General features: G+C 41.2%; 1 protein-coding gene across 16 annotated transcripts in view; it reads left to right on the top strand.

Moving 5' to 3' along the window:
• The first annotated feature begins 10051 nt into the window (after positions 1–10051).
• Positions 10052–18695, top strand: part of PAK6 (p21 (RAC1) activated kinase 6) — a 41042-nt gene continuing 32398 nt past the window's right edge. For 13 of the 16 annotated variants that reach the window (XR_015700619.1, XM_009473958.2, XM_087740157.1 and 10 more), the window contains exon 1: positions 10052–10462. The gene's annotated coding sequence lies outside the window, so the exon portion shown is untranslated. Of the gene's footprint in view, positions 10463–11531; positions 11638–13987; positions 14009–18695 lie in introns of those variants that run through there. The other 3 variants (XM_087740131.1, XM_087740138.1, XM_087740146.1) reach the window with 3 other exon arrangements.

Genomic DNA, 18695 nt, shown 5'->3' with positions numbered 1-18695 from the left:
GATGAAATAATGATCTATCTCTAGCCAGTCTGGAGCAAAGATTGCTGGTAGAGTGACTATGAGCTATGCATTGGACCAACTCCTGTTAGCTCTAAAAGGATTTGCATGTTTGTTAGTGCTTTCCTTTAGTTGAAACTTGTTTCCTTTTGCTGATCTCACTTCCTTTTAGACAAAGTCTGGGGGATCTCACTCACTGTCCTCTCACTTTCAGCCTTTTCAGTTTATCTCCTGCAACACTGATATGAAAACCAGGTAGCTTAGGAAGAGAACGCTCATAGCAAAGTATCGGTCATCCCAAGGACTTCTCGGGCAAGACATGTTTCCAGCCAACACAGAACTTCACTATCACTTCACCTGTTTCATAAACCTTATTCAGACAGAAAGCTCTTGAAAACAGTCTGAACACACAGATAAGAGCTCTCAGCAGAGGTTCAGCAAAGGAAATTTGTTCATCAGGTCTTTAAAATCTGTAAGTGAATCTGTTTGTCTTTAATGAAGTATACTTTAAAGCTGAAACACTCCATTACTACTCTTATGTTGACTTGGCATGTTTTCTTTCTGACCAAAAAGTGTGCTAATCCTTCTAACCCATCTAATAAGACTACCCTTGATCAGTTGCACGAGAGCATCTCGTTACTCTTCATACCCTTATTAGAACTAGAAAATTACTGAAAAATAAGAATTATTATTGTAAAATGATTGTGTATTTAAATTATTGTAGAATAAGAAACATTTAGCAATGGCATTACAGGCTTCTACATAAGAAACAAAAATAATGAAGAGGAACTAGCAGCTATAAAAAGAAAGAGCAGACATCTCTTGTGCTGCTTGTTCCTAGTTCTGCTCCGATGGAACTGCATCTCTTCCACACAGGTTAGTCTCTGCCTACCCTATCCTATGAGTTGATTGCACCAATATGTAAAAGGAGCTCAGGGAGGTCTTTCAGACACCCCTGTTGTATCTCTGTTCAAGTTTTGTTCTCCAAGCAACCGGGTGCAACCGTGATCCATTACATTCCTTGGACTTATTTTCATATATATATTTTCATATAATAAACAATATAATAAAATTTGCAATAGCTCAGATTCCATCACCATATTTTTTAGTGATAACCTCGCTAGGACTTCTAGGCCATAATTTCACCCTACCCTCTACCCCTTGTGGCACTTCTTGTCATATTGGCATCTGTAGATGCATCTTTTCTTCTGAAGATATTAGGACAACTTTGATCTCCAAGCATCTTGTGGGCAAGGCTGGTCTCTCTTCTGTTTCATGACTGGTCTGTTACAATCCTGGCCTGTGAGCTCTCGGAGCATGTTTCTTTTACACAATGATTCAAAACATGATGCTTAGGAAAAACGTTTAAGGTTGGAGGCAGAGAGTTACTTTAAAAGGAGAAAAAAAAAAAACCCCAAAACACCACAACATGGCTTCATGCCTGCTAATGTGTGCTTAATGACAGAGGGTAAATAGGTTTTATCATGTTCAGTTACCAGAAAGTAATACCATTGGCATCTGGAGAGGAAGGTGCCAAGCTGACTAATGTTTGCCACACACAAAATCTTACACATCCATTGTACTTGTCTTCGGTTCTTCTGTATCCGATGTGAAAACATCAAACTCTTATTAAAATAAAGGTTAACTTGCCTAAGTAAACTGCTCTAAAAGTTTTCAGCAGAATGGCAGTTCCTTAATCACATAGTTGGTGGATATAACACAAGTTGGGCGTGACATGTTTGTCAATAGGAATGTTAGTCAAACAAGGTGCCTACTGAATTTGGCAAATCTGTGGTTAAATTTCAGAGTTGGAAGACCCCTATTGTAAATGTAGGAGATGACTGATAGAATTGTAGAAGAACACACTATTTCAATGTCCTAGAAAACAAATTATTGTTTAAAAAAAAAAAGGGACCTTCTAATATATTTTTTTCAATTGGAAAATGGAATAAATTTCACGTAGCTGAAAGAAGAGAGAAAAAAAATATCTATGATGTCTGAGATGTTGCCATTCTTCCTTAGCCTGCTTGCCATTTGAACACAAAGTTGGCGTTGCACGTACTGGAGATTCGGTAACAATATCCTGCTCTTTGGCTACTGTGTCAGTAGTACATTTTCTTCATTGAAATTACTAATTAGATGCAATTCAAGTACAGTCTAAATGCTATGCATGATACTACACTTGGAATATTATTGTCCAGATGATGCTTTTTCTCCTACTTGGGTAACCTGCAGGAGGATAGTTGGTTGTTTTTTTTTTTTTATGCACAGCTTATTTCCCTGCTTCTGAAATGTTTCAGTAGTATCACGGGTGTTTGACAAGAAAGGTCAGAAGAATGGAAGTGATTTATAATGTTGGACACTGCTGGAAAGCACATACGGATCTTCCTTCTAAAGCCTGAGAATCTTGGGGTTTGCCATTTTTATGATCTCTGTGCCAGCAGCAGCACTCGGCTTTAGATCTGTCCTTAGAGTTCTGACTGGCCAGAGAGTGGGAAGAGAACAGGAGACAAAACCTGCCCCTGTTTCTTTCTTATTGCTTGCTAAGGTAGTCCTACAGTGAAAGGTTCTTCAACAGCTACAGAAAAGGGTAAGGATACAGAAGAGCTGAGCTTTTCACTTTTTCAGAAATTAAGAGAAACGTGACTAATGCTCTGGATGCCGTGAACGTGCGCTTCACAGACTAGCCCTGCGTGCAGTAGCCGACCCGGGCCCCAGATACTTTCATCCGAGACTATGGAACACTTGGTCTGTTTGTCTGCTGATGAGGCTCTGGCATGTTTGTTTTTTGAAACAATTTGTTGGTATTCACAGGGACCCCCCTTTCCTCTGTGTTCATATAAACTGTCTGCTTTGATTCAGAAACAGTAAAAGAGTTAAGTCAATGATGATGTCCGCTCTGTTATAGTAAGTGGACAGGGGCCTAGAAATAATGGCAGAAAGTCATTGAGCCCCAACAAATGCTACAGATAAAAAAATCCAGGCTGACCAAATATGCATGAGATGTACATATACTGTGAGTGGGGCAAAAACCACAGGCCTGAGCCATTTTCTGCTCATTAAGCTCTGGTAGCTGCATCTGGGTTCGAGGGAGTGGCTTCCACTGTTTCTAAGGCTCATCAAGATCCCTGTCTGCAGCTGTGAGGTGCAGGTGACACAGGTTACCTCGTTAGCAGCTATGTGCTGTAGTGACCAGCAATGTTACACAACCTGATTACTTCTACTTGACTCCGTCAGTGCAAAGGATAAGAAAAAGCAGATCCTGATAGTGAAGAAAAGTGATTAAAAGAAGCTGGAGAAGCCAACAATAAGAAGCAGAGTTCTAAAACGTTAAAGCTAAACCAGAACTTACTTTTTAAATATATCTACAGATATCTACAAAAAGTCTGTTGCAAGCTCTGAAGCGAACTTGCCAATACATCTGAAGAGATCATTTTAAGGAAATGCGTCAGCTAGTTGTACTCATCACCTGCTGCACGAAAAAGGTATTTAATATGTAGGAGATTCAGTTCTTAAAACTGAGATTAATTGGTGAAGTCTTTATCGGCGCCGATAGACATATTCCAAATGCATTTGTACTTGAGACTTCTCTTAGCCTAGGGTCTGTGTTAAATAGAAAGGTTATGAAAACCACGTAGTAGAAGGATGCGCCTGTTGGCTGATATATTATCAGAGGTGTAAGCTTGTGCTTGTGCCAGCGGGTGAGATTACTTAACAGGAAATTTCTGGAATGAACTAGAAACAGTAGCTTGCCCTCTACCTTAATGTGTGTCCCCTAAGATTTAAATTAGGTGTTTCTGTATAAATCCAACTGATGAATGAGGAGACCCACACTTGTATTTACAGCTTTTGATATGAAATCATGCAATTATATAATATTTTTATTATAGTCTATGTTATAGATTCATATAAATTAAGGAATTCTTAAAATAAGTAAAATTTGGCAACACAGAAAAGTAATTATGTTGGATTACATCAGTAGCCTTAAATTTACATGGGACAATAGTTAGATAATTCCAAGACTAAGCAAAACTGTGATGTTTATGACTCGTGTCAGACTTTCATTCTGCAAAATATTTAAGAACTTGCCAAGTTTTGGACACATACAGAACCCAAATCTTGAGGGCTACATCTCGCCTGCACAGCAGTATTTGTCCCCTAGTCTTCCAGACTAGTAAAACCCAGAGCTCTGCTTCTATCTGACAGGGAAACAGGCATAAAGAGTAGGCACAAAGATCTTTTCTCAGGACACAGACGGAGTGTGCTTGCCGTAACTGGGAATGCTCCCCAGTCCCACAGGTTGGACACAGCCAAGGAATTTTTGTTTTTATGGCTCTCCTAAGTGTAGGTTTCTTCTTGTTGTCAGAAAATTGCATTCTGCATACTGTGAACAACTGACGTGATTTGAATCTGAATGTTTGGAAGGTTTTGAACTATTTCAATAAGCTGAATGATTCCGCTTATTAATATCTTTATATTAATTTGGAAATCGACTTCCATTATTTTCTCCCTATTGGATGTGTCACTTTCCTCGCTACAGTGTAACATGGTCTTACTTAAGAAAACAAACAGTCTGTTCATGAGCCTCATTGAAGTTTTGCAGAGTTGAGAAGAGACAGTACAATCATGTTTTAAAAGAAAATTTTAAAAAGGCTTTGGTGAGCCATTTGTTTATCTTTAGTCCAAAACTGAAAGAATTATAGAAGAAAAAAAATCCTAATTATTTTTTATGAAGAACACTGTTGCTTCACATTTTGTGTCACTCAGACTGACCTACCAGATTGTGGATTCCACACATTAATTAATTCTGCTTTGCTTCTACCAAACCTACTACAAATCAGCTCCAACTGTTTTTTAGTTCATGAAATTTATGAATACTTTCAAAAGGAGACAAATTACACCTCCTGCATGTGCATCAGCAAGTAATTCTAAATCTTTCCTCTGTGCTGCTGCTGATTTCCCAAATAATAAATATTCCAAAATGGCTTTGGGCTAAAGTGTAACTTCTGAGGTGTCGCACTCCACGCTGTGCACTAGTGATTTCCCCAGCGATGCTTCGGTGTACAAAAGCTTAGTGTTCTTATTCTAAGTGAGTTATTTGACTGTGGTCTTGAGAATTGGTGGTTAGAGTCTCTCATTTAGCCTTGGGCTATGGGCACTGCAGTTACATTAATGTGCGTGTGCTTAAAAAGATTGCCCTTAAAGATTGCTGAAGGAAGACTGAAGCTCCTTTAACAGTTTCATTCTCTTGGTTCTTACTACTTTACACTCATTGCCCCTCTGCTTCGTTAATCTAGCAGAATGCCATGTTTAGAACCTTAGAAATAAGAAGGTTTCATTTCCATTCATTCTTTATCTGATAGAATATTTTAAATTATTAAACAAGCATGTGAATATTGAGGTCACTCAGTAAGACCAGGGAAGAACGCAGTTCCTTTTGTTGGTTCTGGAAATATTTGTCGTACTCTCCTTTTGTAATAAGAACCATCCAAAGCTATTTAATTATTGATCCCGTGGCTCCAGCTGATACGGAAGTGTGATTTACAAAGCAGGATCAGCAGCTAAGTGACACAATGCTGACAAGAGACAAATGTTAAGTCTTCTGTTCTGCTTCTGTGCCTGAGCTTACATTTGTTTTTCCAGTGCTTTGGATTCTCTTGATGCACAATTCTTTGGTATCTCTTGAATTGTGTAGTTCCTTTCTTGAAGCTAAACTAGTATTGTATTTTGATATAGTGTAATACTTCAGATAATCACTCAGGAATCATTTTGTAGGGAAAAAATGTGTTGGAGCCTTGTGAAATTCAGCGGTGGCTGGATATGGCTTGTTGGTACGTTTCCTTGATAGCCAGTCAAAATAGATCCAGTAAAGGCATTCTGGACCAGTCTGCTGCACCACTGGATCTGCATTTACTCCCAAAGAGCCAACTTGGATTAGTACTTTACCTGCACTGTGAACTGAACCGGCTACAACTTGTCCTTTCATTACTCTGTTCCCATGGCTTCACAGTCCAGATCTGCTGATAGCCTGTTTGAAAAGATAAGTCTGTCAGGGATTAAATCCAGCTGTAAGCAGGCACCTCTTGTTTTAGTGGCACATCATCTGCTCCCCCTATGTTTGTAGGGGAACCATGGAAGACCTTTCTTCATATAGCTTTAGTGGAGTGTGCCATATTCTTATATCTTGGAAACTATTGCTTAGATCCTGTGCAACTAAAAGCAGCAGTTTTTATATCAAGATGTAAAACTTAAGTGTCAGCTGAAAGTAGTCTTGCCTGGCCTGAAACAGAAAACATTACTGGCAACTGGTGTGGGCAGCTGTAAAGATAGTCTCTCATTTGCTTAACATATGGGGAATGTGTAACAGGAATAGTCCATTTTCATGCAATTAAAAAAAGTTATTGTTCCCCCTCATCTCCTGGGAAAGCGTGTTTTTCTCTTGGTGAGCTAGACAACAATGGAAAACTCACTGTGATCCTGTTCTCAGTTCTTTCAACAGATAATTCCAACACAATTGAACACTGGAGCCATCTTTGTCAATTCTTGTTTATGAGCATTTGTTTCTGCTCCACATGTGCTCCAAGCACCAAGGTCAAAATGTATTTTTGCTTTCTATCAGCTAAACCGAGGAGATTTTTATGAAAGTGAGCAGTGTATCTATATACTTTCAGGCCATCTGCAAATCGCTTCATAACTTTCTCAATCACCAGCTTAAGTTTCTGTGATCTTTCACTATACGGCATATTCTTCACTTTCTCAAACTTTGTTGTGGTTTCCACAGTGATCTTTCCTGACGTATCAATATCCTTTCCAGAAAGGCATGCGTAGCAATACGGGTTGAGGGGGAAAGGCAGAACAACTGCCGTGTGATTAGGAACATGCTGTTGCATTGGACGAGGCTCATGGAAAAGAGGTACAGTTTTCTTTGCTTCCTTAGTAAATTCATGCTAGCCCTCTAAAAATGGGAGACAGCAAATTTGGAAATGGTGTTTGAGTAGTTGGACTTGTAAAGGAGAGGTAAGAAAACTCTGCTTCTTCTGAATCTTTTTGCTATTTCATTACGGTAAAAGCCAAGCTGTCGGGTATTGTGCTGCAGAAGCTGTGGATGTTTTGGCAAAGCCCTGTTAATGTTTCTAGCGGTTGCACTTTTGTGAAACTTCCATTACTGAGACAAACGGGGTTCCAGACTGAAGACCTGCCTTCCACTGTCAGCATTGCTCCTGGCTCTGCATGAGATACTGGACAAATCATTTAAGTCCTGGGGTTTTCCTCTTATAAAACTGGTATTACACTTTTGTGTATATTTTCCTATCTAAATGTACATATTTATAAATGTTTCACTTCTGTGGAGGAGAAGTCCTTCATAAAAACAAGGTAACCCTTTGATACATTCAGCTGCTGGTTTCCTAACGTGCGCTTGGACTAGTAATTTCTGGTGCTCCCTGTCACTGCCGTGCTTCTGGGCAGTTGAAATGTACAATGCAACCAGTAGCATTTCACCAAAATAGGTTTTGGTTTTGATATTAGGATCCAGAGAGTAAAAAAGGGGAACCGTTTCTCAGACCGATACTGTTGTTTAAACTGGAGTGTAGTCGTTCTACCAGCTGTTGAGATCCAAGCTGTTTTCTTTGAAAACTAAGCTATTTTTTTGAGTAGTTAGTATTCAAACTGAATTTTGGACCTTGACCTGTATCTTGCTGAAATAATTCTTCTTAGCATCCAGCTTTTAGGAATGTCACTGTCCTGTCAGATTTTGGTGTGATAGATGGCTGCATGTTTGGTTTAGGTGCCATACACATAAATAATACTCCTTTGACATCTATGATAGCTTCCCTGTCATGTTCTTAAACCACCCTTTATTCCTCCCAATTTATTCCAAATGCATTCCAAAAGGATGGGTTTTGTTCATGTCTATCGTCTTCCCTTTTCTGTCTCTTCTGCATTTTGCAATTTTTATATGCACTAAATGTTTCATTATATGAGGGTTGTGTTAACGTGTAATGGCACCCCACACAGTCAAGGCAAAATCAACAGTCACAGTTATTATTCAAAGTGATTATAAGCAGTACGAAGCCTTTACATAAAAAAGGGTATCAGTCCCCTCTCTTTTTGTGACATGCTATTGTCTTTCCTTTCAGAAGTGGCTGTATTTTGGTAATACTGCATAGATTTTTTTCAGGATAGAAGTTACTATACAAACAAGAGTGTTACATGACCTCAAAAATAGCTATGAGCTGGAAAGCTAAATCCAGCTCTAATGAATGAAGTCCGAAAGCTAACAGCATGCAGCAATTTCACAGGCTCAGAATATTTTCTAACAAGAAAATTCATTTCTGAGATTTGTTGACAGAAACATCAAGAATGGAACTGCTGCCTTTGCCTCCACCCACCCCAGCAGAGCGGGGGGAGAAAAGCAGCTCTTTATAAATAGCTCTGTTCCTGTCGTATTTGTAAATTCAGTGCTTTTTGTGTCAATGACATCACCCTCTTCTCCATGGCAACTCCCTACGATGTCAAAACTGCAGGGCACTATCAGAGAAACTTAAACCAGCAAATGAACAGGTTGATTCAAGACGATTTAATTGAGAAATAGTGCAGGGGGTGACAGGAGGGGGTGGGAAACATGAGCAAGCGGGTTACTGTCAGCTCTGCTTCTCTGGGAAGCTTGCATCCGTGATGATTGTCTCCTAAAACTCTGCCCCATCTCTTCTTTTTGTAAGTCCTTGTCAGGAGGAGGAGGAGGTGGGTGGAAGGCAGGCAGGCAGGCATCTTATTCTTCATCTCCGGTGTGTCTGGAGAGAAGCACTACAGGTGACTAAGCAGGAGGAGCATGACTGACTCACTCCTGAGTTATTTTCTCACTCCCTTTCTCTCCCCCCTCCCATCTTTTCTGTTTGTTTTTTAGCTTTTGCCCAACAGCTTGTCTTTTTCCCCAGGCCCTGATGAGAGAGAATTAGCAGCAGGCTTTCTTGTTACCTAATGTTCACAAAAATGCGCTTGTGGTTATCCAGGTGAGGAAATAAAAGCCAGCTCTAAAAGCAAGAAAAAGGAATTGTCTCTTGGATACAACACCTTTATCTTAGAAAAAAAGAAAACAAAACAAACCCACAAAAACCCAACCAAACAAAAAACAGTGCTTCTCCTTTCTGAATGTTGTCCAGGAAATACTAAAGTGACTGACATGCCAGGAAACTGTAAATAATTGCCTTCTTTATCAGACTACCTATGGAAAATACCTAATTGCCTTACTGGCAGCCCTGCTGGTTTTGACTTGATTTCTAAACTGACTGCAGTGGGAGGAAGCTATTTTGCTTGCTGTCTTGATTACAGAATTGGATTCTGCTGGGTTCCATTTGGGACTCAAGTAGCAGGAACATAATGGTTACATCTGCAGAGTTTCAGCAAGTGTAAACTGTCACTGCTTCAATCAGCTTAATAAAGCTGTCCTGATTTACATCCCTATGAAGTCTAAAGTCTGAGAACAGTTTACCTTCCTTCTTCTGCAGCGTGCCATGAGATCTGTTGCTGAAATTTAGCCTGCAGAAGTGTCAACGTGATATTATATTTTGCATTTTTGAAATTGCATGGCATGGATGCAGGCAAGTTATGCAAGATCAGCACAACGCCCACAGAGTTCTTGCATCCAGAAAGGGACACGGGACTGCTTACTGCATTGATAAGTAACACTTTGGTTTGCCTGAGCGATGGAATAGCACTGTGTCTGCCGCTCATGGTCTGCAGTTTATACCTCTACAGGGCACAGGAGTCTTCAATCAGAGCTTCTCAAAGTGTGAGGCTTTGTTATGTCTGTTAACTCCCTCCCCACCCTGGAGTGAAGCATAAGTCAGCCATCCTGTGATTTCAAGGCTTAGCTGAGGGGAAATGCACGTATAGTCTTTGTACGCTAGGATCTTGATGAGTATCTTGCTCTTGCCTTTTGTGCAAAATGCCACTCAACACACAGTCCCATCCTCTTTGCTGAGATCACAGCATCAGCCCACGATAAAAAAGGTCCCAGAAAACATTGATTCACTGCATTACAGAATCTTGGTAGTGGCATGTGTCTACAATGAGATCTCATCAGTTTTAACTGCAAGGTTTTAATGGAATTTATCATTGTGGTCTTCTCTGTCCTCCAATTGTGAGGATATTTTACCTTCAGTGAATTCTTCTAACACCTCTGCTGACTGCCAGAAAGAGGGGGCGTGTGGCACTCTGATATACTCCTCCACGCAGCTGGCATTGGGGCAGTGCTGGTGAGTAAGCAGCTGCGAGCTTGATGTGTTTGCATGTGTATGAGGCTGAACCAGGATCTTTCTGAAGAAGCTTTAAGATGAAATTGCTGAGAATTTTTGCCTGAAGCAAGGGATGTTTCCCATGTTTAAGACAAGCAGCAACCTGCAGTCAGAAGGAAGAAGGGACTGAATTCACTCCAGAAGTATTTCTCGGGGATCTTTTTTTCAAGGTAAGACTCCTATTGTGGGAGGTAGATGGGGCAACAGGGTCCACCATTCCGAACACTACCATTGAGATGACTTCTAAAATTTTTTTACTTTCCCAAGCTGTAGAACTGAAATAAATCTCTGATGTAGCCGGCACTCCCTTTTTAGGTTGGAAGTTTAAATCAGCCAATAAGAACTAATTTTCTGAAGTCTGAAGCCATAAAAAAGGGGGGGGGGGGGAAAGACTTTTCATACTGCTTTTTGCCTGCCTGTATTCTAGTGGTGAATAAATGCCATTGACTGTGCTTCTAAATTAGGTACTTAAATAGTAGAATGATGGGCGTTGTAGGAACAGTAGGTGAATGAAAGTAAAATTTAGTAAATAGATATGAGCTTATGGTTTATTAATTTCATTTAGTGCTTTTAAACATTGATAGAGTATTTGTTCTGTAGGAGGCAAAATGAAGATGGTTCCTGCGTTAGGAACTTGAGCTCGAAGGTTTTAAATGGGCTTGGTTTGAAGCAATGCTATTGAAACAAGAGCGGGGAGACAGGATTTATTTTAAAGCATCTGTTCGAATTACACCTGAACAACCAGCTCATCATTGTTGAAAACTGTTTGTGGAAAGGCCAGAAAGTAGTAGAGAGCTCCTTGTCCCAGCTGCAGGCAACTTGTTTGAAAAGCCTTATTTAAGGTAGGAAAAAATACCTTGAATGTAGAGATGGCTCTGGAAAAAACTGGTGAGTAACGTCTAAAAAATGTTTTCTCATCAGTATCCCCTCCTCCCCAGTATAAACCAAAACCTGAAACTCCTCCTAGTTGGGAACCCTCCAGACAGAATTGTATGCTTGTGTTGCGGTGTATAAATTATAGTCCTTGATTAAAGTACAGCAGAGCGCAAATCTTATAAAGGTGCTGGAGCCATTAAGGAATGCGCTTGCTGAGCCTGGAAGTGCAGGGGAGAGTGTGGGTGTGAGCCTACACTTTCTCTTTGCACGCTAATTGATCAGGTACTTGTATGCAGTTCCGTTTTGCCCTTGGAAAAGGAATAAAACGTGCTCATAAAAGCAAAACCATCAGTAGCTAGTACACTTCTGCACCTAGAACTGAGAAGGAGGAAAAAGCCTTGTCAAGTCTGTGAGAAGTGAAATCAAAATGATCTCTGACTTGTTGCCTCCTCTTCCCCCCCTGTGCAAGGTAAGGAGCGGAGCGGTGCCTGGAGGGGAAGTTGTGCTCTGTGAAGGCTGCAGAGCGGTTAGGTGAGATTGCCTGGGGAAGGGTACTCGTGCCCAGTACTCAGGCAGGGAAGGGTGGCCAGGAGGGTGTTTGGTGCCAGCAGCCATTGCGTAACTTTATGCTGTCTCCGCAGCTGGCTTTGCCAGGCGCTGGAGCAGTTAATGCAGTTGGATGCTGTTGCTGCGCTTTGATTTCACTTTGTAGAAGTAGTTGGGATGAGGAAATTCCTGCCAGCTTCACAGTCAGGAGTCATCAGTTCTGCCTCTGACACTTGGGGAGCATGAATGAATAACTCTTAAAACATTAATCTAGGGCAGCTTCCAAGAATCCTGTGTACTAAAGTCTAGAATACATTGTGATCTGATTCATTATCCAGGGACAGCAAAGGCTTTGAAGAGGTGTTTACCCAGCGTGTGGACGTACTGAACTTCAAACTCACAAAGAAAACCTGCCTTGGCGACTTTCAGTAATATATTTGGAGAGGACAGGCACAACATCAGAGGGCAGGGGAGCAATGGACATGCAAGCAAGGCTACAGCGGAGCAGGGAAACCAAAGAGGGACAGTAGCCGCAACGTGCTGCGGCTGGCGCACGGGACAGAGCAGCAGACAATATGGCTTTGGGGAGTATGGAAGATGCTGCTGCTTTTGGTAGTGTCACTTGACATCAATTTAAACTGGAATTCTGCATAACCAGTGTTAAGCACCATATTAACTTCCATGGGATGGTTCTTTACTTTAGTAAAATCTTGTATTTCTTTTTGCTGATAGGTTTTGGTGGGAGAGGGGGCTTCTTGCAGTTCCTGAGAGAACTGTGGAGGGAGGGATAAATAGGAGGAAGCAAACGATACTGCTGGAGAATACAAAGCACAGCAAGCTAGATAAAGGTGATCCTAATTGAGGAGAAGGATTGGTATTTAATTAAAACTACTGCTAAAAACCAGGCTCTTAGTTGTAAAATAAATAATAGCAGGACATGAGTAATTCCTCTCGGGGGAATGTCAGAGACAAAATTACACTAATGTAATAATAAAAGGGGCGTGTGTGCAATTGCTCAGAGGAATAGTAACAGGATAGAATGATTTTTCACTGCTAAGAAGTTCAAATGTGGTTCAAGTCAAAAGGGACTGAAACCTGTAAAAGCACACGCTCCTCAGGGCTCTCGGGCCGTTTCAGAAGGCAGAGTTACCCGAGTTACTGAACCCGCCGCTGATGCTTTACTTGGCAATCCCAGCAGAGAGGCAGGAGATTGAGCTCCTTCTCCGCTTTAGCAAATGACGGCAAGTTAAGTGTGTCGCTTGCACTCCTGCTACTCAGTCAGTGTGTTTTCAGTGAATTAAAAATCAGTATTTCAGGCCCAGACTTAGGACAACTGAGCCATGTGTCATGCATCTGGAGGCAAGAAAGGACATTAAACCATCTTTTGCTTCCTTATTTCCCTCCCACCTCTCCTTTCTAATTGTGAAATAATTTCAGAGCTCTGTCTGCATTCCTCAAGCTGTGATGCCCGTTCTGGTAAGGCGGTTAAATAGCGTCAACTCATTAACCATTCTCAACTGAGTAATACAGAGTGATATAACATAATTTCTTTTCCATAGCTGGCTTGCATAATGCTGCACTTCAGTTGTTGTTACTCTTTCCATTTCATCCTTTTCATTTCTATGACGTCCATCTGTTTACCAGACAATGTTTAGAAAAAATTGGAAAAAAAAAAAAAAAATCCCAGAATAGAAGAAGAAAAAACCACACAAGTGAGTGTAAAGAGGATTTAACAAAGAACAGAGGTATTGGGACACTGGAGTGAGAACTGCCATTGCCCAAGGCAGGAAAGTGAGAGAAGATCCTGGATACTTAGGGACCAGAAAAGCAGGTAGTAGAAGCTTTTTCCTTTTATTTTCTCCCTCCTTTCCTCCCCCCAGCCCCAACCTGGAAAAAGAACACAACCAACCACCACTACCCCCAAAAAAAAAAAAGCCCAACCACTCTGAAACAGCTGGCATCCTGGCTGTCTGAAAGCTGTCTTGTTTACAAAGACTGGCATGCATTGCTGTAGTCAGTTATTGGTCACAAAATTTCCTAAACAAAAAGTGTTCTATGAAGAATTCATGTTCCTCTGGACTTGCTTAAAATCTAGCAAGGAATGGCAATGCTTCAACCAAAGAGCACTTTGGAAACAGTTGAGTGATGTATTTTTTCTCCTGCAGGCTGCCAAGGGGAAGGGAGAAGGCAATGTCAATCCCTGAGACACTCAGGTTGCCATTTGCAACAGCGGTGCTTTGCAGGAAACGAGCACAGCCAAAAAAACGCCAAGTTTAGTCAAAGGAGTGAGTAAGGTAATAGTGGTTTGTGGTGGATAGGGGAGGTAATTCATAGTCTGCTCTGAAGAATCAGACTGTAGCCAAACTACCGCTCTGAGCAGTGTCATTTCTAGTGGAGACCCAGCTGAGGCACCGCAGTCAGCAGGTATCCTGCCGATATGATGTGGAGATAGTTGAAACGCCATTGCATAAAAAAGATGGTTTAGTTCTTAAAATGAAACATACTGTTTCAAACTAGAAAGCAAACATACTCAGCAGTTTCAGCAGAGACAAAGTGTCTCTATGAGCTGATAATGTCAACTTGATGGCTCTGAGCTCAATTGTTTTTCCCCCCCGAGAACCTGGTTAAATTGGACTGTCTGTAGTGTCAATGTTATCTTGCTGATGGCCTTCTAGTTTTCTGACTTTCCTCCCTGCAATGCCTTATAAATGACTGTATTTTGTTTTTCTTATACTGTGTCACCTTTTTCATTGAGATTAAATTTTTCACAGATCTCACTAATCTCTTCTAAATTTGATCGTGTTCATGTTACTGTGTCCAGAAGACAGTACTAAATAGGCTGCAGAGCCCTGGTTGTGTTACTGAAAGATCAAGCCACCGTCCTCCCTGCTGTGTTGCGGGTACATTTTTTTCCTCACCTGTGTCAACCTTTGAGTCTTCTTTCAAAGCTGTGACTTTCCAAGGCGTAGCAGGAGCTGAGGGTCTTTTACAGCGGAGCTGAAGAGCTGTGTTTGGATGGGGAGAACAGGTCTGAAAGTCTTCCCTTAATCTGGACCAGGAACAGAGGGGTTAATATGTGTAGTGACCAGAAGGCACTACACAGAGCTTAAAATAATGAAGATCAGGATAATTTGGCTTTAAAAACCATCTGGGGCTTGATTCAGTGCTCATTAAAATTCATAGTAGCCTTATGATTGGCTTCTGGAAGAATAAAGCAGGGCGTTACACTTTGCGATGAGTGCTTTGCGTCTTGTCCAAGAAAGTACATAAATGCATACAATAATGTTAGAAATTAACTTCTTTCCTGTAACACCCAACTTAGAATCTTTCTAGCACTTTTGGAAGTCAGTGAAAAAACTCTGGTTTCAAGGGACTTTGGATTGGATCCGAAGAACAGATGTTACAGCTGACTCTGGAAAGAAGTCTCTCTGGGCAAGTCATCTTTGAGTTGTTCATGCTACAGCAAGCTGTCCAGTTTGGGTACACACATAATTAATTTGCAGAAATCAGAGCTCCTGAGTGTGTAGTGAAAGATGTGGAAAATCAGATTGCAAACCTAGATGCTGTTATGGTATATTTGGGCCATAAAATGAAAAATGCATGCTGTATTTATTTCATGAGAAACCTAAATGTATAAAGTACTGTCACAAGTAGTTTGGATCTTGTACCACCTCATCAACCACAGGTGATGTTAGTAGGCAAGATGCTCCTGGTTGTGACTGCTGCTGAGGAAACTTCCTGATTTCTGACGCTTTATTATAAAATATGCACTGTTTGATGTTAACAGCGAAGAAAATATGAATTCTGCTGCTTGCTCCCAAATCAGGAATTTGCAAAGCTCTTTGGGCTTCTGTGTTCTCTTCTGAGTTCTAAATATGTTCTCCCTATGTTCTGCAAAATAGCAGCCTGAGTGACGTAAAGCTGAGCCAATAACTTATTTAAAGAACATTGCCATTTATTTCTGTGTCATTTAAAGGCATGTTTTTTAAAGAGTCTCTTAGAACTCAGGGTCACCTAAATTACATGGCTACTTCTAATTTGTGGTCTGTGATCGCCTTCATAATGGGTTGTGGCTGTTCTTGGACCGAGATTGCCATTTGTTGAAAGAAGGAAACGAAAGAATTTTCCAGATAATTACCCAAGTATTTCTGTAGGGAATCTTTGCTTAAGCACTTGGGCACTGCTGTTAGCCAGGCTTTCAGTTTTCATCAAAGTTCAGAAGAACAAAACAAGAAAATGCTCGTTTTGTGTCTTAACAAGCATTTGTTTTTAAAGGTCACATGTGGAAATGAACAAAGTTAATACTTTTTTTTTTTTATTTGAACACATTTCTCTGAATTCATTTATTTATAGAATTTACTTGGCACTCCAGAGAGCACATTAACAAGAAATGTGTTTTTGAATTAGTAGTTTGATGAATGATGATTACATAGAAGGTTAACAGAATTTTTTCATTAATTTTTATGATGCCATCCTCAGAATCTCTAGATCTGCAGAATAGCAGACATACCATTTTATTTACAGCTTGAATGGCTATGTCTTATGTTGCTCCTTTCTTAACTGCTTTAATTATTATTATTCTTCAGAATTTGGATACTTCCTTTAATTATCTATCTATCTATCTATCTATCTATCTATCTATCTATCTATCTATCTGTCTCTCAGTGGATTCGTTTCTGGTGTTACCTTGAAGAGGATTCTGGTTCGGTTGTTCCACTCTGGTTTCGCTCCTGACAGCAGCCAGCAGGACCTAGGCCTGTTGCGAGGGAAGGGCATGTGTTGTGATTGCAGCCAAATGCCAGCAGGTCCCTGTGGTCGGGCAGAATGTATGACTGTTCAATTTGGACTCCATTAATCATGTGGTAGGGCTTTGGTATAAAAATGTTCTTACAATACCAGAAACAGCCAGCATGTTTCAGTCCTTTGTAACACGCATTGCCTGACTGTGTGCACGTTTTAGTTTCTTATTGTGGAATCTGACAGCATTAACAGTCGCACAAATGTTTTGGGTAGTTTTGAATTTTTTTTAATGGAGAAAATGGTGATTGGAAGCTTTAATGTGTGCCCACCAGCCTGTGTTCTGCTGAAACAGTGTGCCCCAGAGCAACCCATATCTTATTCTGTCTTATGCTAGGATTTAGGCTACGATAAATTGCAGCCTGAATGAAGACTGGAGGAGAGAGCTAAGGATAAAGAAAGTAAAAGGCTTCTTTAACTACTAGCAGGAAAGACTAAAAATCACTCTTAGGGGAGGTAGCAATTAACAACTTTTTCTCTTTCCTCTGTTGTAGCAGTTAGTACACAAGACAAGGATGTCACAGCTAACATTTTTCTACACTATATAAATAAAGTGGTGCTTATAACCATTTAATCCTTTGCAACCCACCCCTGTGGACTCCAGTGCATTCACAGCTCATGGAGATAAAGGAAGGTGAGGGTACAGTATTATGACATGCTTGTTTCAGTGGCAGAACAAGAAGGCCCAGTTCCTGCATCGCAAGTCGCTGGCTTCTGAGTTGTGGTGGCATGACTGTTTGTGTGGCTGAACCCTCTGCCAGGCCGCTGAAACAATCGGAGTTTAAAAATAAATAAATTAAATATTAATAATAATAATAAAAAACCCCAAACAGATGTAACCCTTCACCTACCTCCTATTTCCAGTAGAACCAAAAGCTTTTTGATGCAAGTAGCTGTATGGAGTATCTGCATGGTACGCTCTGCAGGCAGCTGCACAGTTGTACCCGCACAACGAGGGGAAATGAGCTGCAGTATAAAGGTATGAATGAGTGGCATGCAGCAGTGCTACAGCGAGAGGAAAGCAAATGCTCAGTCCAGCTTCAGCAACTGAAGGGGACTGAGATAAATTTTAGATGCTCATCCCCATCGCAATGGTCAACCCTTTCCCTCTTCTCTTCCTCGGGTTCCATTCAATCAGCTGCTCCCTGCCTCTACCAGCCTTCCCCCAAAATAAGCGACCCATACACCACCGCAGTACAAAGCACCCTCCTGTGCTTGCTGGAGGGTGGCTGCTGTGGGGAGGGTGACCATGACACCCGTTCCCCAGCACAGGATTAACAGTGCGGCTCTCCGAGATGGGCTGCGTGCATTCAGCTGCTTAAGGCTGTGCTGTCTGCGAGGGCCATTGTTCCCTGCCTCCGCAAGGCAGCAAGCGGGATGGGAGCCTCCTGTGCTGCGCAGAGCCACGGGGCTGGATTTTGGCAAGCGTGAACTCCAACCCTCAAATTATTCTAGGCTCTTGAGAGCTGGGTTTGAACATACCCAGAGGTAGAGAGGGACTAATAACAGCAAATGGTGTTAGACTTCTGCTACCGTTATTTTAGCCACTAGGAATTCTCTGAATTCTGGTTAATACTTTTGCAATAGCTGACTGACCTAGTTATTCTGAACAGAAGCTGTAGTCTGTATTCCTCTTATGTCAGCCAGGGATTTCAGTTTGCATTTCTATAGCATCCTTAAGGATCGCGCAGCATACTTGAAAAAACAACAGATTAAGCCGCCTCTGTTATGTGGGAGTTAAGCATTGTCACAGTCATTTTACCAGTGTGCAAAATGACTTTCCCAAGGTGACCTGGCAAATCTGTGGAAAAGGTAGGCTACACTGACTTTCTGCTGCAACGTTGCCATTGCAGGACTGATCGTCCTGACTTCTGTGGGAAGCAGCAGAGGCACCTTTAGTAGAGGGTGGCACAGACTTGTCTGGTGGAGCATGACGTTACTTCTTTTATAACCTAATATGTCTGTGAATTTTTGCAAGTAAAAGATCTGGAAGAAGTGTGAGATGGCTGTGATCTAAGCTGTATTGATATTATCTGCAGGGAATGTCTACCAAGCCACAGGAATTTAACCAGTAGCAAAATAGCGTGTGCTGTCTTCAGGTGATTCTCTTGAGCTTTAGTTCCAAGTTCTCATCAGAGTGGGAGTTAAAATTTTTAAAGAGAGTCTGCTGTTTTCTTACCCTCT

The sequence above is a fragment of the Nipponia nippon genome, unplaced genomic scaffold (assembly GCF_047370975.1).
Source record: "Nipponia nippon isolate SJK-2023a ecotype South Korea unplaced genomic scaffold, ASM4737097v1 scaffold_10, whole genome shotgun sequence".
Classification (NCBI taxonomy): Eukaryota; Metazoa; Chordata; class Aves; order Pelecaniformes; family Threskiornithidae; genus Nipponia; species Nipponia nippon.
This window is presented reverse-complemented; position numbering and strand designations above follow the sequence as displayed.